Source organism: Botryllus schlosseri, chromosome 1, assembly GCF_051294905.1.
Source record: "Botryllus schlosseri isolate E-star chromosome 1, Bs_hap1, whole genome shotgun sequence".
NCBI classification, from domain to species: domain Eukaryota; kingdom Metazoa; phylum Chordata; class Ascidiacea; order Stolidobranchia; family Styelidae; genus Botryllus; species Botryllus schlosseri.
The window spans coordinates 41,814,256-41,830,481 of record NC_137236.1 but is presented as its reverse complement, the minus strand read 5'-3'; the positions used below and the strand labels follow the sequence as shown (position 1 = coordinate 41,830,481).

The following is a 16,226-nucleotide window of genomic DNA, read 5'->3' as shown; positions in this document are numbered from 1 at the left end:
TGCGACAAACCACAATTGCTTCACACGATTTGACCATGTCAATATATCCTACCGGTAGGGTAACTTAAACTTTGTTCCGGGAGATGACTTATACCTTTTCTGAATCTAATAGTCATATATGTTACACCCAAACTAGAGACAGCTTATTTCGAGGTACACAAGTTACTCCAAAATCCACCTGAATATGTCGTATTATCGCTACAAAGGCCAATTAACATTCGTTTCACGCAACTCGACCATGCCAATATATGTTATCGGTAGGGTAACTTATACTTTGTTCCGGAAGATGAGTTATACCTTTTCTGAATCTCAAAGTCGTCTACTTTACACCCAAAATGGACAGAACGTATTTTGAGGTACACAAGTAACCCTAAAATCCAACTGAATACGTCGGATCTGATCGCTACAAAGGGCAATGCACAATCGCTTCACGCAATTTGACTATGTGAATATATCCTATCGGTAGGGTGACTTATACTTTATTCCGAAAGATAAGTTATACCTATTCTGAATCTAGTACCCATATATCTTACGCCCAGACTGCGGACAAGTCATTTCGAGGTACACAACCCTTTGCAAAATTCAACTAAATAAGTGTGATATTATCGCATTTTGCGACAAACCACAATTGCTTCACACGATTTGACCATGTCAATATATGTTATCGGTAGGGTAACTTATACTTTACACCCAAACGGGAGAGAACTTATTTTAAGGTACACAAATAACCCTAAAATCTACCTAAATATGTCGGATCTGATCGCCACAGAGGGCAATTCACAGCGTTTCATGCAATTTGACCATATCTACATATCTTATCGGTAGGGTAAGTTTAACTTTGTTCCGGAATATGATTTATAGCTTTTCTGAATCTAATAGTCATCTATGTTACAACCAGACTCGAGATAACTTATATCGAGGTACACAAGTAACCCCAAAACCCACCTAAATATGTCGGATCTGATCGCCACAGAGGGCAATTCACAGCGTTTCATGCAATTTGACCATATCTACATATCTTATCGGTAGGGTAAGTTTAACTTTGTTCCGGAATATGATTCATGGCTTTTCTGAATCTAATAGTCATCTATGTTACAACCTGACTGGAGATAACTCATATCGAGGTGCACAAGTAACTGTAAAATCCACCTAAATACGTCAGATCTGATCGCTACAAAGGGCAATGCACAATAGGGCTCTTCAAAAATGACTTTTTTTCTCAAATCGTACTGGCTACTTGATAAAATTGTCAGGTTACCTAATTTAAGCCTACACACAAAATTTGGTTCAATTCCAGCCAGTAACCGCTTTGCTACAGGAGAAGAAAGTTTCTATTTATTGTATAAAAATAAATAATAAATAATTTGAAAATTTTCTGTTCACCCCATGAAAGTGTTAGGCTGTCTATAGAAACGATCCTCACAAAATTTGGTTCAATTCCAACCAATGGAAGCGGAGTTATTGCCGTCGAAAAATTTTGATTTGAGTAAAATAGTATTTACGGTGAGCACAAAGAATCGGTCACCGTAAATACTATTTTATTAAAATCCGACCGGCCAATCTGATATTTACAAAAGCGCCACCGATCGATATACAGAGACCTTGTGTGACGGGAAACGTACCATGTACACGGATAAAAATACACAAGGAGTGATTGAACAGCATTTTAAAACCCTAAAACATGACTTTTTGAAAGGAAGGATCAATCGCCTGGACAAATTTGTGGAAATTTATGAAAAAGAAATTTGTCGATCAGAAAAGATATTCGCCGACCACGTATATCACCTTGGATATTCATCAAAGAAAGCAAAACGATGCGACAATGGCAAAGTTGATGCTAAACATGCCAAGCGCCGTCCGCAAATTTTTATCACCGGAAAATTCAAAAAGAGGTTGCAAAATAAGAAATCGATTTACGGCAGCCCCGGAATGAAGCAAAAAATCAAATATCGCTGTGTAGCAATTACCAAGAAAGAACACAAACCCAATATTGACGAAGAACTCGATGGATTTCAAAATATTAAATTATTTTGTGAGTCATTGTGGTATTCAATACCACACACCGTTGCATCGTTGGGAACAATTGCATTTCGCGTGGGGGACGGGCATCGAGGCAATTGGCAAGACATAAACTCAGTGTGTGCTGACCCGTTACCCAACACCCTGCAGTGTATGGAAAAACTTTCATCGAGGCGAGTCCCGAAAGGCTGGCTTTCGAAAAGTATAGTCGATTCATATTTGAATGCCATGGTCAACAGCACAAATTTGTGTGCTGGACGAAAAAAAATTGCGCAGTACCGTGTGATGTCACCAGGAGTATTATTGACGGAAGAGATTTTAAAAAATTTCATCGTCGACTCGAAAATGATGACGGCGAAGTGTGCGACCTGTTGCTGTTTCCACTGATATGGGAAGATCACTTTGTACTCATTTCATTTTCAAAGGCAAATAGCCAAATTGCGATTATAAACTCTCTGGCTGATCACAAATTATCAAGTTGTTTGGTATCGAAGTTGAAAATCAATTTCAAGGGTTTTTTTCTCCGGAAATTCAAAATTGACGGACTCCAATTCGAAATGAAATGTTTGGTAAAGCAGACTGACGGAATGAGCTGCGGCGTTTGCGTTTGCTTGGCTGCCAACGCTCTGTGCAACGGGATATTGCCACCGAGATTACCAGATATGATGCGTAGTAGGATCGAAATCATCTTTTTCGTCTTTGCTAATTCAACACAGTCTCCACTACTTTTGATGAAGGCTGATAAGCATGGAGTCCTAACTAAAGCATATCCGGCATTGAAAAACACCCGAAATACATGCTGGTTTAATGCTGTGACACAGTCACTATGTCACATTTTGAAGGAGACGAATTCGTTGATGTCGTTCAAACCAGGCAATAAATATGCCGAATTATTGAAGCTGGTAATGACAAGACAGGAGATTGCTGATGATTTTTATGACTTATCGGTTAAAGAAGCATGCGATTTCTGCGATTTTGTGTATGGCGATCAGTTGGATTCTGAAGAGTTTATATCATCTCCTTACGTATCAACTGCCTTGGAATGTTTCAACTGCGTACCATTCGTGAGCGTCGAACGTGAATCTCAATGCTGCAGCTGTGGTAATTCAATTTATAAGCAGAATAATCGAAGAATAGATCTGATGCTCCCAGTACCTAGTTCTTGCACAAGCATACAAACTTGTTTGGACCATTTCAAAAACGAAATCGATTTCAGACATTGCAGCGTTTGCAACTCCGCCAATAACTTGGTCAGAATTAGTTTGACGTCGATCTCTAATGTTCTAATCATTTCGTTGGCAAGACAATCACCTGCTGGCACCTCAACAGCCGCTACGCCAATTCAAATTGACGAAAAGATCAAAGTATTGCTTCAAGATGGTAGTACCCGTACATATACTTTGAAATCCGCAATAACTCATAAAAGTTACAATGATGCTGGTGGTCACTGGATGTCGTACTCGTTCAATTGCCTTGGGGGGGGGGCTATATGTTTCAACGACTATCAGGTACATTTCGTGGACGTCAAAGAAGCCTTCGATTTCATCAGAGCAAATGGGCAAATATTGTTCTACGCAGCTTCATTGTAAAAAAATCAATCGCCCATTCTTTCATTTTCGTTGATAATAAAAATTATTGTTTTCACACCTGAACATCGGTCATCACTCATAACTATTGTTTTTATTGAAAGTAAATGACGATTGCAATCAGAAAAGGTATAACTCATCTTCCGGAACAAAGTTAAACTTACCCTACCGATAAGATATGTAGATATGGTCAAATTCCATGAAACGCTGTGAATTGCCTTCTGTGGCGATCACATCCGACATATTTAGGTAGATTTTAGGGTTACTTGTGTACCTCAAAATAAGTTCTCTCCCGTTTGGGTGTAAAGTAGACGACTATGAGATTCAGAAAAGGTATAACTCATCTTCCGGAACAAAGTATAAGTTACCCTACCGATAACATATATTGGCATGGTCGAGTTGCGTGAAACGAATGTTAATTGGCCTTTGCAGCGATAATACGACATTTTTAGGTGGATTTTAGAGTAGCTTGTGTACCTCGAAATGAGTTGTCTCTAGTCTGGGTGTAAAATAGATGACTATTAGATTCAGAAAAGGTATAATTCATCTCCCGGAACAAAGTTTAAGTTACCCTACCGATAACATATATTGGCATGGACAAATTGCGTGAAATGAATGTGAATTGGCCTCTGTAGCGATAATACGACACATTCAGGTGGATTTTAGAGTAACTTATGTACCTCGAAAGGAGTTGTCTCTAGTCTGGGTATAAAATAGATGACTATTAGATTCAGAAAAGGTATAATTCATCTCCCGGAACAAAGTTTAAGTTACCCTACCGGTAGGATATATTGACATGGTCAAATCGTGTGAAGCAATTGTGGTTTGTCGCAAAATGCGATCATATCACACTTATTTAGTTGAATTTTGCAAAGGGTTGTGTACCTCGAAATGACTTGTCCGCAGTCTGGGCGTAAAATATATGGGTACTAGATTCAGAATAGGTATAACTTATCTTTCGGAATAAAGTATAAGTCACCCTACTGATAGGATATATTCATATAGTCAAATTGCGTGAAGCGATTGTGCATTGCCCTTTGTAGCGATCAGATCCGACGTATTCAGTTGGATTTTAGGGTTACTTGTGTACCTCAAAATACGTTCTGTCCAGTTTGGGTGTAAAGTAGACGACTATGAGATTCAGAAAAGGTATAACTCATCTTCCGGAACAAAGTATAAGTTACCCTACCGATAACATATATTGGCATGGTCGAGTTGCGTGAAACGAATGTTAATTGGCCTTTGCAGCGATAATACGACATTTTTAGGTGGATTTTAGAGTAGCTTGTGTACCTCGAAATGAGTTGTCTCTAGTCTGGGTGTAAAATAGATGACTATTAGATTCAGAAAAGGTATAATTCATCTCCCGGAACAAAGTTTAAGTTACCCTACCGATAACATATATTGGCATGGACAAATTGCGTGAAATGAATGTGAATTGGCCTCTGTAGCGATAATACGACATATTTATGTGGATTTCAGAGTAACTTGTGTACCTCGAAATGAGTTGTCTCTAGTCTGGGTGTAACATAGATGACTATTAGATTCAGAAAAGTTATAATTCATCTCCCGGAACAAAGTTTAAGTTGCCCTACCGATAACATATATTGGCATGGTCGAGTTGCGTGAAACGAATGGTAATTGGCCTTTGTAGCGATAATACGACATATTTAGGTGGATTTTAGAGTAACTTGTGTACCTTGAAATGAGTTGTCTCTAGTGTGGGTGTAAAATAGATGACTATTAGATTCAGAAAAGGTATAACTTATCTTCCGGAACAAAGTATAAGTTACCCTACCGATAAGATATATTGACAGGGTCAAATTGATCGAAGCAATGGTGTATTGTTGCGAATGCGATCACATCACAGAAATTTTGGTGGACATTTACTGGTACTTATGCAGCTGGAAATAAGCTATCTCATATTGGTATGTAATTTATACCACTATTGAATCCAGAAGAGGTATTAACTCATCCTCCCGGAGGTAATTCGTTAAAAATGATAATGGTAGGTCATATCTTTTTTCCGCTTTGGAAATTTCATACAAGTATTCGGCCCAGATGACAGCAGTAACAAAAGTCCTTGTTATTTCTGTTGGCTGTTAGATGGGATTATTGCTTAGATTTGCTGTGGATTTGGGTCTTTGAGTGGGATCATGAAAGCTGTGAAGGAGATAATTCATAGAGTCAGATGTTATGTCGCGTATGGTTGGTCCAATACGCAATATGCCGTACCTACAATGCATTGACATCGCTGCCAAAACCCATCCATATACCGACAGGCGACCGGACGCCATTAAGACCAAAAGTGCGGACTTATAGACAACCAAAGGCAGAGTCATTTTCAAATGCGAATCACTAACAAGTATCTTGCTTCAATGAAGTATCCGAGATACGCAACGCGCAAGAAAACTGACTACTGAACACGGGCAACTCTTGCCGACGTACTGCAGTAGTGCCGTTCATACTTTATTTCCACGCACCAGTGAAATTGTGGTAATGTCAGAGGAACGCACTTCTATATAAAGCTATACAAAGTGTCCGAAATCGGTAAGTGAAAATGTACTGTGTCAGCTATAGTTTTGTAAGAGTGTAACTAACCGCTTATAGTAGTATTGACTGAGGTATGGTAGTCATCGAAGTATTATTATTGTTTACACTCACGTGCATGTGCAAATAACTGAAATATGTATGCCTTGAAAAACTTGTAAGTAGAAGTGTACGTAGTCTGAAATAAAAACACTTGAAAATCAATTAAGAAAAAAAGATCTATAAATGCATTAGTTACTATAAAGGGAGTTCATAACCTGCTGACTTCATGACGTATAATGGTTATATATCGCTGACCTCCTAATGGGAGAGTTGCTATTACTTTTGAAAATACACTTCTTTTTGTGTACTGTACATGTGCGGTCATGTAATCATATTAGTTACTTCAGTTATTGAATGAGGAGTGTCAGATATCTGTGACTGAACCTATCAATATTGACCGCTCAGTAAAAGGTGAAAACTTATCACTATCATCATAATAGTCGTAAAGTTAGGTAGGATGCAGTTGGCAATCCTTCATTTTTATGATACTTCCGAACAGCATTTGGTATAGGCCTACTGCCTTCGATTCGACTTTGTTATAAAACTCAGTGATATTTTTACTCCTGCAATGATGAAGTTGACGCATGCATTAAAGCAAGACCAGAAACGGCCAAGTCGACCAAGTCTATTGTGATGATTCATCCTCATTCGACTAACGGCATCGTCAAAATTAGTTGAATGAAGCTATTGCTGGACACAAAACTCTATATTTCTCTCCCTGACACAGTAGTACTGTTGATGGATTGGTTATGTTGCATTTATTATTTTCAATACAACTATTCCTTCACGAAGCAATGTAAAATTGAAATCCTTTGGATTTGATTGAATGCGCAGACCGGATTTTTCGTTGGCTTTTGTTGCAGAATCCCAGTGGCCAGCAAACAAAATTTCCGTGTACAATTTTTCTCAGCTTCCTGAAAAGCGTAATTGTTGTGTTACTGACGGGTAATTATTTGGCACCCGACTCAACATTTCATGTGAATGAGACTCATTCGCTCATGCATCAAACTGGATGTTATAATTATATGACAATATTCCTGTTGATATCTATATAGCGAGACAATCTCCAATACATACTCTTGATTGAAATCCTGATAATGCTGTGATGCACTAATAATTCATTCGTTGCTCGAGGGACCTGTTTGCAGCACTTCAACTCTCCCCTGATAGTTTGCATAAGTTGGCAACCTCCATCCTCTCAACTGTAATTGATAATACCATAAAATTAATAACTGGAAGGAGGTACTCCACCAAATTACACATATCGGTGTATTTCATTTGGTCTAGACAAGCGGCTTAAGCTGAACAAGCTAGGCTGATCATACTATATGTCACTAACATCCTTAGGTTAGTCATCAATAATCATACTCAAACGACCCCTCGTTTTCGGAGCAGCAATAAGTTCCACTGATATGGGATCGAGCACATCAACACTTGAAACGTGTCCTCGTTTCAACATCACTTTCGTAAGTGAAAGGAAAAAGCATACTTACATTCGACATCTGAGTACTCGAACTCGCCTGGTGAATCCATTACAAGCGAAACCTCCGCCATAACTAACTAAAATAAGCGCCCTGCTACTGCAAGACCGCCAACCCTATAGCATACATCTGCAGCGGCCAGAAGAGATGTCAACTACATGACGTCACAATGAACATTCCGCTTTTTCTGTAAACATACCAATATTGTGACTTTCGGTCCAAATTACGGCAATTTCCGATTAGTTTGAAATACGGAAAGTCGGCCATTTCGGTATGAAAAAAAATTCTGAACATGATTCCGCAAAGTTGTCTATGAAGATGCAGTTGACCTTTAACCCTTTAAATGAGGGGGGGGTCAATGGTTTCCTAAGTTCAAGTTCATCTCTTAATTTCTCTATAGATATATGTCGTAGCGGACTGCTTTTGGTTTCTATGGAAAGCCTGCTATCTTCTGATTTATATGATACCTAATTTGAAGGTATAGGGCATGAAAATTTTCGAATACCGCCGATCTTACATGAAGAGTTCGGCTGAAAATACCCATGCCTGAAATTTCCAGATATATTCCGAGTGGGAAATATACTCGGAAATTCTGCCAGAACATAACAAGTCGACTTGTACGGTATTCTGTGTGATTTATCACCGTTTGGAACATCAAAGATTTTCAGGATTTCCTTCCAATTCTCTTTGAGCCATTCACTTTGCCCCTCTACCATTCAACTTCCCAAAATACCCACACCCACCCGACATTTTCTCCCTTAAATATTCGGCATTTTTTTTTTTCAGTGATTTTATTTCAACATGTAATACACACATAAATATAAAAGAAATGCATAGTAGAATAGGGCAATACAGGTAGGGCTGGGCACAATGATTCGAGTACTCGAATCTGAATCGAGTATTAATTTTAATGATTCGAGTCGAGTAGTAAAAGACGATTTTTTCGAGTACTGAAATTATACGCTCCTCGCAACTGAAAGTTAATTAACTAACGAGAATTCTATTTTTGATAATATTTTCCACTGAGGAAGCCTTGAAACCTTGATTGGCCGCGTCGTAGCATAATAGACATAGTACAAAGCTACGATTGTGACTGGAAATAACACATTTCCGAAGTCATGATCGTTCCACGACATTGTCAAGAAGGCAAGAAGGGCAATGAAGTCGGTATGGTCGAAAAATTACCAAAGTATATTTAATGTGACGGGTCGCAGGCATTATGTTCTGCGTGGTGGCATAAAAGGTAGATATTTGAACTTTGGCATAGTACATTCTGTTGTGACATCATAATGACTATAATGAGTGATACTCGAATACTCGACTCGACTCGAAGCATTTTACGTGATTCAGAATCGAATCACTCAGGTACTCGATTTTGCCCAGCCCTAAATACAGGTAAGCATGGGGTGTTGATGTTGCATAAGATGTCATTCATCTTTCGTTTAGGGTGGCCAGGTCAGTAAGTATATTTTCTGAAAAGTTCATTTTTTTACGGTTGATTTCAGGATAAATGTCAAAATAAAAATGCCTTGAGTATTATAGGTTCTACGGGAACTGGTCAAGTGCAAAATCGCTTAAATATTGCGTCAGTCAGTCAGTCAGTCAGGTTTATTAATATTTTCATCGTTTCAAAACATCACAAGACTGCGATACAATGAAAAGATAGGAGGGTGTCGAAACAACTTGGAGTAGCCATTAACCCTATCTCCGCGGTCGGCCTCGAGTCCAAATTTTACCGCTCTCACGAAAAAGATCATAAAATCCGAACAGTGGGACTTGAACCAATACCCAAAATATCGTAGTAAGCAGGAAACAGCTGCCTAACCAACTGAGCTACTCGGATTGATCAGCTGGGAGAGCTGAAAGCGCTATCAGAAGAAGTGTTTCAGGTTTTGAAAAATTAGAAGAGAATTTTGTTACTGAATTTGCCACTACGTCATACATAGACGCTCTCGGGGTGAAATCATCGCCTGACTGATTTCACAGCAATATCACCTTTCTAAAATGTCCTGAGTGAGCTTCATACCGTAACACAGTCGAGTGTGAAGGCCGTTTATGTAACACGTGCTCAACGTCGCGCATCTTGCAAACGAGGCTCACACACGCGGCGCGCGTTGTTTTGATAGTCTGGCCGTCACAATATCATTGTATATAATCGGTAATTGACTATCAATCAGTTGTACGATTTATTGCTATGCGTTGAAATAAACCTTGCTCTTTGAACAACAACAGATAAATCCATGGTGGTTGAATTGACAGGTAGTGATAACCTGCAACTCCTCCATGCTTCCTCAGGCACAGCTATGCCGTCAATATGGTTTATTGTGTATCGCATGCGCATCGCGGCATATATATTCAAGTAAAACGATATATTTACGTTTGGCACAATACAATATATTTCAATCATAAGTGGAATACTGACAAACTACACTGCTCAAGGATAACATATATAAAACGGATGATTCAACTGTCTGTATGATGTTGGTATTACAGGCGCGAATACCGTACACTCGCGCCAACTTCCACACCCATGTCTGCAGTGGTTAGCACTGGCTTCGCGTAACTTATATACGATCAACCTTCGTGATACTGATCTTGTTGAAGTGTTATGGACTGCATCTAACTATGTGTGTGACATTCAACTGTGTAAGACAATCGTAAGTGAATGTATATGGCCTTATGTGCCAATGCTCATACGTGCGCGGCATTTTTCACGTAACAGAACATTGCTATATTTCTCACCAATTTGAAGCGTGTTCTATCCAACTAATTGCCGATATTATGGTTGAAATGAACTCTTGCGATCAACAGCTACTCTAAAACGACAACTGTGTCTGCTTACGACGTGTAGAACGGAAGATGTAAGGAATTATAAGATTAGCGTTCATTCAGGCGAACTGAGCTACACATTGTATTTTGCGGGAAACGTTTTTCTGTATTCAATCTGCATTTTGAACAGGTTATGCCATAAGGCAATGGTTTATATATAGCTGGTCGTATGCGTATCGACAATCGCTATTTCTAGACGATCATTGTAACCGTTTACGACCCCTACAACGCCAGATGTCGTTAATTGATTGAAGCGTGTTTGTGAAAAACTGTGCATGGATCCTATAGGATCCACCCGCGGCGAAAGGGTTAAGATCAGACACCCACCTTAGCCTAGGCGAAGTAAATAAGAGGCATGCACACTGAATGAAAAGTAATGCAGAGAAATATAAGACGCAAGCGACAAAATGGGGTGGCATGTGGCGGAGGGCGAGGTCGATGTTAGGTCGTGGTCCGGTAATCCTGAAGACTAGCTAGTGTTGATTTAGAAGAAATTGCTTGTATTTCGACTTGAATGCGGACATGCTCGACGACTGACGGATAGCCGGCGAGATGCTGTTCCACAATTGGGGTCCGGCATACTTGATAGAGCAATGCGTTTTCTTGTATTCAGTCCTGATCATATGGTAGTTGTTCTTCGTTGACGTTATGCATATTATTTCAGGCTTAGCGTTTGTGCGAGCGTGGTCGATTTCAATTTTTCATCAGGTCTGCTTCGCGTTCGCTTCACGCCCTTTCACCCTCTATCCCATTGTCTTCTTACTGGTTTGTGTAATTTTCTTCTGATTTCGTCGGTTTTTGAGTTGATATCATCGGCATATTCATTTTTAATATCAAGCGTTTCTTTCCATTCCCATAATTCGCATTTCATTTTCATGAAGGTTGTAATCGCGATGAGTTTGTACGGCCCCTCGTAGGTGTTTTTGAGGATTTCTTCCGTAGAAGCGTTGATGTCGGTTTGCAGGGAGTCCTCGAGGTCGGATCTGACAAGGTAGAATAAATTTTTGTAAATTGGGCATGTCGTGAAGATATGATATAGGGTTTCATGGCTGCTTTTGCAGAATTTGCAGTTGTTTTTTAGTTCTGCATTTTTCCTCCTCGTCCATTTCGCTTCGTTCTTTCTTGCGCCTGTAAAATATGCTTCATTGTTAATACGATATGATATTACTCTTTGGTGATTGGTTATGTTGTGCTTGATGGTGTCGTTGTAGAGCCATATTTCTTTCCAGCATGTGTCTTCTTGATCACCGTGTTTCGTTTTTCTTCGTATTAGTGAAGCATATATCTCTTTTTGAGTCAGGTCGTAGGTTGGCGTCTCTTCGTTTTCGAGTGAGTCGTATATGCGTTTCTCCTCGGCCCATTTGCGTGTTGGCATTTGTCTGTGAGGAAAGAGGTTGTTGTAGAGTGATTTATTTATTGACCACACCTTGGTCCCCAGATTGTGAATGGCCTCGGCATGCCATATTTCCTCGGGTGTTTTGAGTTTTGCTATTTCCTGTAGGCGCTTTGCATTTCTGGCGTTGATCGTTGTCGTTATGTGAGGCATTCCTATTCCTCCATATTCTTTTGGCCTTATCAGTGTGTTCCTTGATTTTTGTTCCAGGTTTTCAGGACTCCATAGGATGTTGTATAGGATCCTTTCCATCTGCTTTGATTGTTTTTCAGTTATCTGTAGATTGTAATAGACGTAAGTTATCTTGGATAGCACGTATGCTTTTATTGCCTGAATTTTTCCAACCCATGTCAGTTTTTTTGCTTTGATGTTCCTTGCACTTGATTCCAGCTTTTTTATCAATTCATCATGGTTCTTTTCAACGTCATAGTCGCCATGGTAGATTCCCAGAATCTTGATTGTTGGTTTCATTAGTACAGCGTGTCGGGAATTTTGGAGGATTACTCTCGACTTGTTGTTGAGAGGGAGAATTTCTGTTTTTTCAAGGTTGATATCTTGACCAGTTGTTCCTCGATCTGGTTAGCTATGTCATTAGGATTATTAATTATCTTGCCATCGTTTGTGCGCAGTTCTTTTGTGTCAGTTCTTCGTTTTCTTCCTTTGAATTGTGCCCAGAACTGCCTTGTGGAGCATTTTTCCCCTTCAAATGTGTCAATTCTGGTTAGCATTTTTAGCTTCCCCTTTGCACGCTCATATCGTATGGATGGGTCTGGTTGTTTGTCCCTTAGGATTTGGTATCTTTTACTAACGTTACCAATTTTAGTTTTTAGAGCATCCCACCAGGTGGTAATTGATTCATATGATTCAGTCTTGGAGTTTTCTGTTTCAATCAGGTTTTTCATAATGTCACGGTAAGTTTCATCTTTCAGGAGGTCGTTGTTACATTTCCAATTCTGCCTAAGCCACCTGGTTTGTTTTTCAAAGACTAGGGTTGCAGTAGGGCTTAGATGGTCGGCAACTTAATTGTTCTCATGTCCCACATGTACGACCTGATCAATGAGTTCATATGTCATATAAATTCTATCGATTCTGCTTCCGCCATGTTTCGTTATATGGGTATATTCTTATGCTCCGGGGCGTTTATGTCTGAAGATGTCCACCATACCAGCATCTTCTATCGACTTTTCAAACTGTTTAGCTTCGCTTGTACTAGTAAACTTTCGTTTGGCTTTAACATCTTTATGATCAGTCACAAAATTGAAGTCGCCTCCAATTACAATAGGGGTGTCGATTCTATCGAGCTCTATGTCCAGTGCGTTTAACAATTTGATTCTATTTTTTATGGCGGCTGGCGTATTCCCGGAAGGGGCGTAGACATTGATTACTTCAACAGGGCACTGGTCCATTTCTATTATTATTTGATCGTTGAATGTAGTTTTCTATGTCCTCAAGTCTATTTTGTATTCCGTTTGCGTTTAGGGTTGAAATCTTCATTTATGACGGTGTGCTGGAGCAGTTTGACAAGTGATCTGACAGCTCTGTTTCTTCACACTCTTTTTTACTTATCTTGTATGGTATTGTTTCTTCACTACTGTTTGGGTCTCTCTGTCGTTTGTTGGGTTCCGACATGAGAGAGTCCTGTTCAATTGCAGTTTCATTCAACGGGTCCAGTGGCTTGTATTCATCCGAGTCATATTCTATATCTGAACCTATTATTTCAACGATATGAGGTGAAATAGGCGTGTCCCTTATTACTTCGTTTTCTTCAGGACTTTTGTCAGTTGAGGCTGGTATGTTTGTGGTAAAGAGGGTCTTGTTTCGGCATTTCCTGTTTCCAATAGTTTATTGCTGCTATCGTCTAAATTGGCTTGAAGGTATAGCGACTCCGTCCCAACACTGATATTACCATGCAGGAATGGGAGACATTCACAAACCACTTGGGGCGCCAACACCACGCCCTATCGTCCGTAGTAAACAAACAAAACTTACAGCTATATTCGCTAGAAACCAGGTCAGCCACTGCCTGTTGGATTCGGGTAACAGAATTAATGTCTTGTATGTACGGAGTTTGAACATATTTACGACTGATGATTGAGTTCAGTGCAATTTATGAATTGTCAGGTTGCTTCGTGTACCGATATTTCATTTCCAGAGAGTGACGTTTGAATATTAGCTGAGTGACATATATATTTCATTTTAATAGACTGTATTATAATCTATCTACATTATAAAAGGACACGATATTGCTGTGTACCTGGTTGCACGAGTCGGATTGGTGATCATTTGATTCCTACGTCACCAGGGAAGCTGATGAAATGGAGAGAAGCAATTAATAGATCAAACTCCAAAACGAAACAGCTTTGGACAGAGACATTGGGCAGAGACATTGCTTGCTATGGTCATTTTCTTCCAAGTGATTATATGAGCCGAACATGAAACTTAAAAGACAGGAGGCAGTCCCATCAGTCTTTCAGCATGATAAAAGAACGCCACTAAAAACTGTCAGGAAGACAAACAATTCGAACCCATTTACACCAGAACCTACTGAAATAATTCATTCTGGAACACATAGTGACCAGAAATTTCAAACAGACTCGAAAATACGGGCATTCAGTGCCAACTAGGTGCTTCAATGCCAGCTTTCAGCTTAGAAAATATCAAGGATGATAAGAAAGCAGTGCATGGTACTGGTACTGGATTTGATGACATCAAACAGTTTCTGCTTTTAAAGGACATTGCAATGTACGATGTTCATCTATTGGAGTACACCTGTACGTTGTGTTCAAATGAAGAGCAAGTTTTTTCTGACACTAATCAAGCTCTTGATCATTAACTGCTTGGTATTGTTTCAGAATCAACAGCTTCCCGCATCATTAATGCTTGCTTGGATCAAGCATATGTACTGTTTATTATCAAAATTACTAATTTCGCCTTCAAAACAAGTAATATTGGATCTCATGCCAGATGATTTAAAAAACTATATCCATCAACGAGATAATTATTGACTCTACAGAAATCCCAATTGAGAAGCCATCTGATATCCATGCACACTGCACAGTCTGTTACATTCTCCACTTGAAAGAATGGAAATACCATGGAAGTAATAATTGGTAATGCACCCACGGGTGCTGTCTCCTTCATAAGTGACTGCTATGGTGGATCCGATAGTGACCGCAGCATTATTGAGCAATCTGATTTGCTGGCCGAAACCAGAGCAATGTTTGAAAAGGGCGACAGTATCATGGCTGATAAAGGATACCTACTGCAAGGTTTGTTTGCACCATTCGATGTGAAAATCAACACCCCTACTTTGATGAAAGGCATGACTCAGCTCTCTCAGGAACAGCGGGTAGAGGATTACTCCATCCCTTCAAAACATGTACACCTTGAAAGGGTTATTGGTTATGCAAGGACATTCAAAATGTCTTGCCTTACAATCTCTTGCATTTGAAAAATGAAATAGTCTTTATCTGCTTTATGATTTTTAAATTTAGGAAAGACATACTTTGATATAGTCCTACATAACAGCATTTGATGCTTTTATTATTTTGTGTTTGCTGAAGCAGACTTGGTTAGTGATAATGATTGATTACTATTAGTGTTGCATGAATTTTCTTGCTCCCACTTCAATATTGATGCCGCCATAATAAACCGGAATATCACTGTACTGGATTTGATGACTGAACAGAAAACATATCACTACCTAGAGCAGTGGTTCTCAACCTTTTTGTCTTCACGGACCCCTTTTGGGCCGTCACGGACCCCCGACGTTTTAGATCAAATTTAGCTAAATATTCGCACAATCATCATTTGTCTTGTGCAAATGATAGGGCTAGTGATAAACAGCTTATCTTCAAAATGACATCATATTCATGTAGAAATTGGGTTGAATTTTATTATTTCTAAGCGAATTCTGCAACTGCGTTTCTTGAAATACATGGTCGTGCCTTGAAAATCCGCACCTTCGATTTGATATGAACGAATGCTGAAAATCCATTTAGACCAATGGTTCTCAAATTTTTTTATACACGCCCCCCCCCCCTTTACGATAGTGAAAAATTTTGCGCCCCCTTATTGTTAAAACACAAAATGAAACCAGAATGCTACAAACCCAATGGATAGTTTGATTGCATGGATGGTTAATGGTTATGCCGGTTGATGAGAGAATTCTTCAATTTGAAATTCGGGCTAAACACATAGCAACAACAACGAACTGCAGGTAAATCGCGCAAAGCGCGAAATTATTTTTCAGTTGACTACATCTTTGTTCCCTCCTTCAGATTCTTTCACGCCCGCCAAAGGGTATACCCGCCCGCCAAAGGGTAT

General features: G+C 39.4%; 1 long non-coding RNA gene across 1 annotated transcript; it reads right to left on the bottom strand.

Annotated features, from left to right (window-relative positions):
• Positions 1-6,936: 6,936 nt before the first annotated feature.
• LOC145450163 (uncharacterized) lies at positions 6,937-8,017 on the bottom strand. The gene is made up of 2 exons (XR_013918443.1): positions 7,275-8,017; positions 6,937-7,111 (listed from the first exon to the last, which is right to left on the bottom strand). It is a non-coding gene; the product is annotated as an uncharacterized LOC145450163 (long non-coding RNA).
• Positions 8,018-16,226: the final 8,209 nt, after the last annotated feature.